The sequence below is a fragment of the Notamacropus eugenii genome, chromosome 3 (genome assembly GCF_028372415.1).
Source record: "Notamacropus eugenii isolate mMacEug1 chromosome 3, mMacEug1.pri_v2, whole genome shotgun sequence".
Classification (NCBI taxonomy): domain Eukaryota; kingdom Metazoa; phylum Chordata; class Mammalia; order Diprotodontia; family Macropodidae; genus Notamacropus; species Notamacropus eugenii.
Window position 1 is genome coordinate 107,996,445 of NC_092874.1, and position 12,044 is coordinate 108,008,488.

The 12,044-nt window shown below is 38.8% G+C and overlaps 1 protein-coding gene and 1 pseudogene across 1 annotated transcript in view; both read right to left on the reverse strand.

The window, feature by feature from the left end:
• TMEM178B (transmembrane protein 178B) overlaps positions 1–12,044 on the reverse strand; it is a 423,711-nt gene that overhangs the window by 356,299 nt on the left and 55,368 nt on the right. The window lies entirely within an intron of this gene.
• On the reverse strand, positions 6,457–7,899 carry LOC140531038 (WD repeat-containing protein 70-like; annotated as a pseudogene).

The following is a 12,044-nucleotide window of genomic DNA, read 5'->3' on the forward strand; positions in this document are numbered from 1 at the left end:
TCTGGCAAAGCACTTACTATAAGCTCAGTTACCATCACCCCATACCTACACATCAACTCACATACCTCTCTTTCACATATATATCCACCTCCAACATACATATCCTAAAAGTCAAGTGTGTCTCCCCTGAAATAAATATGCCTCCCATTTAATGATATGCATGTCAATGAAAAAATATGTATCCTTGCACTATATATATATATATATATTCCCCATTCATGTGTAATCACATACATACAAATAGCCAAGGTATAGGTAGAGACATACCCACCTATACATGTATCCCACCCAAGCATTACATATAAACATGGTCTTCCCCATGTGAACATATTCATCCAATGGGAAGATGCAAAGATAGATAGCTTAGAAGACACATGGCTTGGAAACAAGAAGAAAAGGTGAATAGCTAGGGAGGTGAGAGAAAATGGGCAGATAAATGGGTCATGGAGTAGAATATGAAGAACAGAAGAGAGTTGATCAGAAAGAGGCAACTAGGGCAATAGAGTTGTGTGTCCTCACTTTAGCTCTTGTTAAAATTGAAGAAAAAGACTTTTCAGTTCTTTGATGATCCCACATAAAAAGCAGATTATTAATTCATAGGACATGTTTCTTTCAATGAATATTTATTAAGCATCTACTATGTATAAGTTGTGGCAGCAGGTTCTGAGAGAGATGCTGGAGGTCATTTGTTCTAGATGCCAAATTTTTAAGTAAGTTTACACAGTCTATGATTTTAAGACGCAATCCCTACACCCAAGGAACTTACAGTCTCAGGCAAAATTCACAACTCTAGGGTGAACCAATTCATGTACAATACCTAACTTTTGATGTTTCTTCTTGAAAGAGAGGAAATATACAAAGCTCATTTGTCTATTGCCAGAAAGAAGTGACCTTTAGAATTATAGTTGTCTAGCCCTACTTAGCTAGAAACATTGCCTCAATCTCTCCATCCTAAAGTGGATCATGAGGGAGGCTTTTCTTCCTTTCCTCCCTTCCTCATGTAGCCTCTCATTGACTAATGAAAACTAATCAGGCAATCTGCATCTGAAACTGACTTTGACCTTAGGATAATTCCCTCACATATTTGTCAGAGCTAAAGTTCAAAGGCTGATTGATGTCCCCAATGCAGGGGGAAGAGAGGGGAAATCCAAGCAAATAGCAAGTCCAAAATGCTTCTGTGAGGCTTGTAGAAAGGGCACTTTTGATGAGTTAGAATATCTGAGTCCCTGCTCCAATTCCATTGCTTCATTAGTCAGAAAATGACAAAGCTGGGGACAAAAATCAGATTTCCTACCCCCTAGACCAGTGATACTTCCATTGTGCCATCCTAGTTATAAGTAAGCTTTAGCAAATCACATCTTCTCTCAGCCTGCATTACCATTGTAGTTTTGAGGAAAGAGCATGGTTCTGGGATTAGACCTGGATTCAAATCTCACCTCTGAAGTTTATTAGCTGAGTGACCTTAACCAAGTCACTGTTGCTCTTCGGGCCTCAGTTTCCTCATCTGTAAAATGAGAAAGTTGGACTAGATGGTCTTATTGCATCTCTGTATCTGAGAACCTATCTATGATCCTCATCTGTAAAATGAGAGGGTTGGATTAGATTCAATTCAATTCAACAAGTGTTTATTAAGATCTTATCATGCACACCAATAAATAAATACAAAAATTAATTGAGGAGGGAGAGAGTATTAACAACTGGGGAGTGGGGTGAAATCAAGGAGATCTCACTCAGAAGATAGCACTTGAGCTAAGCCTTCAAGGAAGCCAGAGAGTCCAGAAGGTGGTGGTGGAACAAGGGAGCATTCTAAGCAAGGGCAGAGAAGGGAGAGGGAATCGAGTTCAGGGAACAGTTTGGTAGGAAAGTAGAGCACGTGATGGACAGTAATATGAAATAAATCTAGAAAGGCAGATAGGAGGCAAATTGTGGAAGGTTCTAAATGCCCAGCTGATAAATTGGCATTTTATCTTAGAAGCAACAGGGAGTCACCGAAAATTTTTTAACTGGAAAATGATGAAGTCAGACCTATGTCCTTGGAGTTTTAATTTCGCAGTGGTATAGAGTATAGATTGAAGAGAGAAATTACAAAGAGACCAATTAGGAGGCTACTATAATAGTCTGATTGAGAGATGGTGAAGACCTGACTGGGAGAATGAGTGATTCAGGTGTCTGTGTGTGTGTGTGCATGTGTTTGTCTGTGTGTCTGTGTGTGTCTGTGTCTTTGTGTCTGTGTCTGTGTGTAGTGGGGTATAAGGGAGATTTTGTGTCAGTAAAATTGACACTTCTGGGCAAATGGTTGAGTATGGGAGGTAAGTGATATGTAAGAGTCAAGGATGACTCCAAAATTATGAGTCTGGGTAAGTAAAAAGATGATGACAGTCTTGACAGTAATAGGGTGGTTTGGAGGAAGGTTGTGTCTAGAGGAAAATATAGATGAAGTCCCATTTTGTACATAATGAGTTTCAGCTACCTACGAGATATTCAAGTGGAGATGTCTAGCAAGCGTTTGGCAATATTGAGCTGGAATTCAGAAGGGAGTTTTGGGAAAAATATGTATACCTTAGAGCAGGCCAGTACACAACATATGACCCACAGGCCACTTGCAGCCCCCCTCCAAAATGTAGGGCTGTCACTGCACACTCTCCTGTTTGTCACATGACCTACAGCAACCAACCATTGTCAGTCTGTCTCTGGTCTAACCCATCTGTGAACCAAAGACGTTTAGACTATTTTAACTTTGGCCCCTACCTACTGCCAAGTTGTTCAGGTCTACCTTAGAGTACTCTATATAGGAGTAACTGAACATGGAGAAACTGATAGGGTTACCAGGAAAGTGCTGAGAGAGAAGAGAAAAAATTCTAAAACAAAATATGCATACATTCACACTTAAAAAGCAAGGATATGGATGATGATACCGCAAATGAGACTGAGAAGGGGTAGTCAAGGAGCAGAACTAAGACATAGTAACATCACAGAAGCCAAAGGAGAAAAGAGCATCCAAGAGGAAAGGGTAGTTGACCATCCCTAATGCTGCAGAGAGTTTAAATTTGAATTTAACTAAATAAAAATTGAGAAAAGGTCATTGGACTAAACAGTTTTTAATTCTTTGATAGATTATTTACAAGGTGCCTCCAAGAATTAAGTCTACAAAACTATGGAAACTCATTTCTATTTCAAAGATAACTGCTTGCTTACGTAACTACTTATGCCTTTATCATAGCTCTAAATAAAGGAATACTCCAATGGAGTCCTACTCAGATGCTTCATTGGTGGACAGAAGGGAACCTGGACTCTCAAAGTTTATGCCAATGGAACACACACTCTGGTGGGTCTTACAGAGCTTTGTGTATAACCCTATTGTGTGTGTATATATATTGAATTTAGGAGGAACAGAGTTCAAATCCAACCCCAGACAGTAACTAGCTATGTGACCCTGAGCAAGTCACTTAACCCTGATTGCGTCAGGTTTTTTTTTCTCTTATCCAATTTATTAAAGAAGACATCAACACCATTGTGATGTCAAAGATAGGAACTATCTGGCAAGGAAAGCTGATGCTTTGTCAAATAGATAGATAAATAAATGTAATATCTATATCATATTTTTTTTCCAAAAACCAAGACATCTAAGTTCAGATAGGTAATCAATTTTTTTGACTACAGAAACTCTTGAAAACCATTTCTTAAGTTACAGAGGGGTCACAGTAGACCCACTGACAAAATTATGAATCCCTTAAGTATTGAAGTAAGCAAATGAAAATGTGAAATGAAATTTTTAAAAGTCTGGCATTTTACATTGGGGACTAGTTTCTATTAGCAGATTCAGGGGCCAATACCTCATATAAAGGCAAAAGATGTTAAACAAATATTTTGTCTTCAGAATGGAAATATAAGCTGCACCATTAATTTGTGACCCATTCTTTCCTAATGTGCTTGGTCTTCAGCAAGTATTTTCACCTTAAGCAGAGTTATAAAGCAAACAAATTTCCCCTTCTGGGCAGCTCTGTTCACTATCGCCACCACCCCTAAGAAACCTAGCACCCCATGCTGAACCTTAGCTGCTAAGAGATACTACTACTCCCATCCTGAATTCTCCCCTCCTTCCTATCAAAACTTGATGGTCTTATGTATCTTATCTCTCAGGACTTTGTGAGGTGACAAAGTTATCTGACTTCATGGACTACCATGTCCCTCAATCCATCTCTAACAAATGTTGAAGACTTTAGAAACATAACCTGTGGGGAAGGAAGTGTCATCTTAAAGACAAGCATCAGAGAGGCAGCCTTTGCTAACCCTTTAGCAAACCTCCCAGATCACTCGCCAGTGGCATCATGCATGCCTGTATGCTCTGAGAGCTCTGTATCTCAGGTAGTAATATTGGATATTCTCCCAGGGGGACTCTCACATGACAAAGAAAAAAGACTAACAGACACTAAAGGAAAGACACCCAGGAATGCTCAGTGTTCCTACTGATATAATATTTCATTGCTACAAGTCTACCATACTTGTTTTCTTCCCTATCTCCTCACTGTATGACTGTAAATGGAAGCTACAGTCCACAAAAATGATATCACCAACAGAGGATGGCCTGTCTCTCACTGATTACCTGTGCTGGCTTAAAGCAAGCCAAGTAGAGGAAAAAATACTAAGGGACTACTTGTTTCTACTGACTGCAGGTTCTTCCTTCCTGCTCCTAGTGCAGCGATGTCAAACTCCAATGGCGAAGAGGGCCACTAATCCATAAAGAAGGAGCACTGCATGACACATTAACTTAGTGTTTAAAGGTAATATTACCTATGTTTTATTGTATTTTTATTCATTTTGTTAACTATTTCCCAATTAAATTTTGCTTCCAGAGGAATGGGAGCATTGTGTACTAGAACATGTCTGTGTGGCTTTCTTTGTTCTGCTATATAAACTTGAAGACCTATAGAAACTCAGAATTCATTGGGGATTTAAAGATTTTTTTTCTCAATCCCCTCTTTGCAGCTGATAAATTCACAACAAGCTATCAGTGGCTTAATGTGTTTCAACTTCCATAAGGTATTTGCATTTTAGAAACAAGACTCCAGAAAACTTAATCCTATGATTTAATCCAAAGAAATGAATTCACAATAATAGAGATGTTAGGTACTATGGCAGCCAGTGGAGACAGTATCTTGGAGACCTACTCCCTGACCCAAAGAACTAACTCTTTTAAGAAAGAATAAAAAAGAAAAACTACAGTCCAACAAAACTAACCAGCACATCAAAAGTCTGACACTACCTGCAGTGTTTCATATTCACAATCTTCTACCTCTTCAAAGAAGGTTGCAAAGTGCCTTCTTATATCTCTTCTTTAAGGGCCAAGCTAGATCATTGTCATTCCAAAAGGTTTTGCAATTTGGTTTCACAAAAAGCATATGAGTTTTAATAAAAATCACAAGTGGATCATAGATTGCCTATTAAATATTTTTAGTGATCTGTGCCTGAAATAGGTCCTACTATATATCAGTTGAACCTACTTTATGTTGAACAAGTGCCATCTGGTGCAGCTAGGGTACCTAGGGAGAGTCAATTCACCTCCACAGAGCTAGCCTTGCATGCCCTCATCCTAATTCACTAATGGAGATGTCATACATGGTTATGCATTTTTTTCCTGAGGAATAATACATGAAATACACCTGAGACTTCACTACTTAATTGTACTTGACATTTCTGGGTCACTGGTGGGTGGTGGCAAGTATCTTATTGGAAAGTCCCATCACTTCTGACAGTGGCCAAGGAAAGAGCCCAGAATCAGACTGTGAACCAGCTTCTACCCTGTTGCCTTGCCATCCAACAAAGTACTGTTATGTCTAACAAACATGCCTGCATGTATAAAGCCATTAACCCCAGAATTAAAATGGTAGCAGAACTGTAGAAATTGCTATGGAAAAAGTCAGTTGTTGAGATTATCCAGTCATTATGATCTTTCTCAAGGGTTCAGCTATATCTAGGATCATAAAATACAGAATGCATTTAGACCAGAATCCTTAAAACACAGTCAACATAATACTGGTGGTCCACAAGTCTCTTCCAGGTAGCCTTAAGTTTAGTCTCTCATAGTACTAATGTTTACCATATGATGAACTCTGTGGTTTTGTTCCTGTCATAGCTTAATAATTTATTTAGGATGCTGGAAAAATAGATATTATTTCATTAATGTCTCATCAAAAGAAACATAACTGCTTTCATTCTGGTAAAATACTTTTGCTGTGGGAAAGAATCAGGTCAAAGCCATAACTGTCCTTGGTGATTTGCTAATGGGCACCAACATAAACAATGAAGATGTGTTTGTGGCCTACTGGCCCTATACTACCTGATGCTTTTGGTTTTTTTTTTTAGGAATCAATTTATTTATTTGAAAAGAATTTTTTTTAAAAAAATTGACCATAACCCTTTCCACTCCTCTCTAAAGCAAAACAGAGTCTTCAAATTTTACATTTTTTTCCTTTCTGGTTGATTCTTTATTTCATCATCAAAATCTATTTCTACAAAAACAGTTTTAGTCTGAGTCTTGAAAAACGCTGGAGCAATCCAATATGGGTTATCCTTGGCTTCTTTCACATGCCATAAAATGGCTTCCTATGAATCTTATCCAGAAAAATACCTTTCACTATGTCTAATGATAAGACTCCTCAATGGGTTCCAACTCTATCACCATAACCTGGACTTGCCATAGAGATCTCAGGTTTGTAAGACTTCAGGGGATCTAATCTATCCTTTTCCAACTGTTTCCTTGAACTTTGTTGGTGTGGTTCACAGGACATAGGCAATGTATGAGGAGTTATGAGGGAGTCTTGGGCTAAAAACTCAGCTTATCTATCTTCCATTTGTTTTTAACTACACATAATTTTGCTTCCCTCTGACTCTTGCTGAGATCATAACACACTTTAACCAATTCATTTCCAGTTCCAACAATGACCTGGTTTAATTGGAGATGCCATGGGCACCATACTACACTCAATTTCATATACTTTATGGAAGGCCTGGAACTCAAGGAAAATAAGCCTGCCAGTGCCATCTCCCTTAACAAATGTTTCAATGACCAAAAGCTTAATATCTTGATTGAGGCAGAATTCATTAATTTGAAGTAGAAAAAAGTGTCCCACAGTTGTAAAGTATTATCCCCTTCCCAAAAGGCAAGGACAGTGCCATCACAGGAAAATGTCACACAGGAAGTATCTGTGCCATGATCATGAGCCTGTCTGTAGCAGAATTTAATATGAACACTCATTATTTCTGTCCCAGATGTGAATGCTTCCAGCCAGCCAGCTGCAGCCAGCTGCAGTGAGCTTCCCATCTCTATGGAATATGCAAGTGGTCAAAATTACTTTTTTCCCCTGAACTGTTATTGGTTTAAACACAGTTTTGTGTTCCATATCCCAGGATCACACAGTCCCATCATTTAAACAAGTCAAAAATGCTTCCTTTCTTTTGGGATGCGAGCAGCCAGCATTAAGCATTGCCATGTGACCTTTAGGGTTGGTTATGTCCACAATATATTTGTCTCCTTTCACACATTCTATTACTAGGAAGTCATTGCTGTCAAGTGCTTTGGTCTGAGAATTTCTGGACATCACAAGAATCACATCTTCTGTGTTGCTGTGCTGTAGTGACTTAATTTGGTGACAATCACAGGGTTAAGGAAATTAGAAAGCTTGATGAAAAAGATTCATCTCTGCAAAATCTCAAAATTTAACAACATAATCAAATCCTCCTTTTACCAAATGGCACCTGAATAGGGCCTCATAGAGAGTCTACCCCTTTCCTGAAATCTACCTTTCCACACTACTACACACCTCCTACTTGCCACCTCTGCTATACCTTGTCATTTGGGGTTGGACCCTTAGGAGGGCAGGCTTACCTTTCTCCCACCATGACTTTACACAACTAGAGAAGAATTTCCTCTACCATCTTCTTCACCTTACTCAACTGAATTTGCCCCAACGCACTAAAGTAACTAGTTCAGACTAGAATCTCACATTAGTTGGTCTACAAGTCTATGGTCTCACTAGAGAAAAATACTGGGCATAACTTCACAGCCAAGTCCCCGCAGAGAGAGAGAGAGAGAGAGAGAGAGAGAGAGAGAGAGAGAGAGAGAGAGAGAGAGAGAGGACTGACTGATCCATAAAAGAGCTCATACTCATAAGAACAGTTGAAGCCATCTGTCTCAGTTGTACCCTGGAATTCTGTTCTGATCTGAGTCACAAAACCCAGACTTCTATAGCAACTACTATATGCTAGGTATTTACAAATATTTTTTCATTTGATCCTCACCAAAAAAAACCTTTTAGGCAGGTGTTATTATCCTCTTTTTACAATTTATGAAACAGCCAGAGGGAAAATGACTTGCCCAGGGCCACACAGGTAGTTTTTTGAGGTCAAATTTGAACTCAGGTCTTCCTGACTCTAGACTCAGCATGCTATGCACTGTGCCACCAAGCTGCCTCTAAGCAGCCTGATGGCATTTTACAGTGGAGTTACAGAGCATACTGGTTCATCTGGCAACCCAAAAGACATACGGTGGTAGAGGAAATTATTTTAGTGACTGCTGGATAGATACTGTTTGTTTTAGTGCCTGAGGTAGTCAAATTTTATTGATCTCCTGACTAGAAGAGGAGGAAAGACTTAAAGAATATTAACAAACATGCTCTGTTGGAGACATGCTCTGGCAAGAAAGTCAGAATGATTTTTAAAAATATTCTAGAAGCTGAAAGGGAAACAATGTCAAGAGATGGTGAGAAGAAAACAGTGGCACTGTAGAAAGACTATCACTGGAACTATATCACAGATTGGGGGAAAAAGTGCTTAGCACAGTGCTTAGAACAAAGCAGGTAATAAATGTTAATTGATGGATATAGGAAATAAGCATTTAGCTATAGATGGTAACAAAAATAATTTGCTTTTCCACAACATAAGCTATGAAAACAGAAGTTTCCTGGCAAAGGATGATGTGAATATGACTTGTTAAATTACCATTCAAATAGACAAAGCATTTTTTTAAAACATTTTCTCTCTATCCTTAGTAACTCAGCGTTATCCAGTCAGTCTCACACCCAAAATAGGACCCTCTAGGCCTCTTGGTTGGTTAGAACAAGTCCAGGGCCTCTGGAGCTGATGGATCTTCTTGTATCTACAGATGGAGTGGAGGCTCCTAGAGGAATTGCATGACATTCTTTGGCAAGGGAAAAATCTATGTCCCCCATGGGCTTGGTTGGATACGACCAAAGGGCTGGTGGTCAAAGAGAAACCTTGGTCTCTTCTCAGTGTTAGAGACATTCTCTTTTGGTGTCACTTCCCAAGGCTAGAGTCAAAGCAGCTGGAATCATGACATCTTCCCTGTTATGAAATGCCCAAAGTGAAGCAAAAATAAAGAAAAGTTTAAATTCCATATCTTTATAGAGAAAACCCTTCCATTTGACTGTTTTCAAATGCTTTTGCTATGTATGCTATATTTAAAAAGAAAGTTGTTTGGAAAATTTTTCTTTCCAGCAAAAGTCAGTTTGACTGACAATTACCTAGTTGCTGATAGGGTCAAGGTAACAGTTTTCCACTGGGTGTTTTTGTAGGTATATAATGCCAATGCAGCTCCAAGAACTACAGAAGGGAGAGAGAACAGACAGGAGAGAAAGCAGAAGGGAGACACCAACGAACCATCTATCCACTTCTCCTTGATGGGGGAATTAATACAAGTCACAGGGGAAAGACACTTGTCATATTCTTCCCTTTCAAGCACACACCATGACAAAAAAAGCTTTCATTCTTCAGTGACTTATACTCAGTACTGTACACATTAGCCCAATATGCTTAGCCTTAATGGCATAAACTACCATTAACTAAAGAAATAAGGAATAAGTACTAGCAAGAAAAAGACCCATTCCTTTAAGTTTTAGTGCTGGTGACTGGGTAAGAGAAAATAGAACTGTTCACCTGGACTCTAGAGCCAGCTCAAACAAGAAATGTAGTATAACCTAGGACTACCTGGCAGAAATAGACCTAGCATTGAGTCATGTGCCAAACAATGTGCCAACCTGAGTGTTTTAGGTCAGATGTAGTTAGCTGCATAAACAGGAACCTTAGTGAGAATTTTGCCAACAGCTCTGATTTCAGCGTTGGACTAATTATTTATATTCCATTTAATAAGATTTTGCTTAGTGTGTGCATGATACCCTCACCCAACTACTGATTGATGAAACTGATGAGGATGATGATAATGATGATGATGATAAAAAATAACTAGCATTTATAGTGCCTACTGTGTGCCAGGTACCATGCTAAGTGTTTCTTACAAATATTGTCTCATTTGCAGCTCACAACAACTCTGGAAAGTAGGTAGTACTATTTATTCCCATTTTAAAAAGTTGAGAAAAATGAAGGAAATGGAAGTTAAATAATTTGCCCAAGATCACATAGCTCACCAGGGGCAAATCTGAACTCAAGTCTTCCTGACTCCAGGTTCAATACTGTATCCACTGTACCACCTAGTTGCCTCCATTTGGTCGTTCCTCCTATTGAAGGAACCAAAGGTAGTTAGCTTGAAAAAGAGAAGTCTTGAGGTAGGGGAGAATAAGGTAAACTTTAATAAGTCTTAATAAGTCTTTGAGATAAACTGTTCCCAAAATCTTGGTGCAGTTTTAAACAATTAAAACCTTACTAGCTTAAATATTTGATAATATTTAATAGCTTGGAACTACACTAAGACTCTTGGGATAACCTGTATTTGAAGAATTTTCATGTGGAGGAAGGACTCTACTTGTCCTCTTTGATCCAAGAGCACAGAACTCAGATACAGGTGTGTGTTCGTCCTTCATTGCCGAAGAAGACCATGCCATCAGAGAAATGGTGACATGATTTGCACTTGACTTTGTTTTGAGTGAGGCAGGACTGTGCAGGTCACCAGCCTCACTTCTCCTCCAGAGCCATCTGAATCCAGTGACCAGATATTCATCAGGATGACTGGAGATGACCCAGGATGAGGCAATTGGGGTGAAGTGACTTGCCTAAAGTCACAAAGTTAGTGCGTGTCAAGTGTCTGAGGTGAGATTTGAACTCAGGTCCCCCTGACACCTGCATTGGTGCTCTATCCACTGCACCATCTAGCTGCCCCTCAGATACAGGTAGAAGTCAGAATAAGGTAGATTTTGACTTAACATAAGGATACAACAAAAATAACCATAATGGGCTTTGTTGTTGAGACATTCAGTCATATTCAATTCTTTATGACCCCAGTTTAGGATTTTCTTGGCAAAAATACTTGAAGTGTTTGCTATTTCCTCCTCCAGCTCATTTTACAGATGAAAAACTGAGGCAAACAGGATTAAGTGACTTGTTCAGGGTCACACAGCTAGTAAGTATCTGAGGATGGATTTGAACTCAGGGAGGTGAATGTTCCTGATTCCAAGCACAGAGATTGATCTATCCACTGCACCACCTAGCTGCCCCAGAATGGGCTACCTTGGGGAATAAACAATTTTCTGTCACTTAGAAGTCTTTTAAGTTGAAATGAGATGACCACTTTTTGAGGACACAATGGGTGAAATTCATATTTTGGGTCAAATTTGGACAAGATGACATCTGAGGTCCCTTTTAACTCCGAGACTTTATGTAATTTGTGTTTTCTAGTTTATTGAATACTAAGTTATTAAGTTCCATTATTTCTGATTCCTCCTAGTCTGCTCCACTGATCTACCTTTCTATTTTTCAATCAGTAACAGGTGTTTTTGGTGACTGCTTTTGATTGATTTCAAATAAACCTCAATAGACTATAAATTGAGGGTTAGAAATTATATTCTCCCTTCATCTCTACCTCTTCTTATCATTTCTCTTACTATTCTAGATCTTTCTAGAACTTTTTAAACAAATTGTTATTACATTATAAAGCTCTATAAAGTATCCCTTTGATCATTTTATGGTGCTAAAAATTCAAAGACAAAAGCTAAAAAGTCTTGCCCTCGAGTTCATATTCTACTATGATCCTACAATCACTCTCTCTTCCTATGGCACATGTTGTCAATCTTATTCAT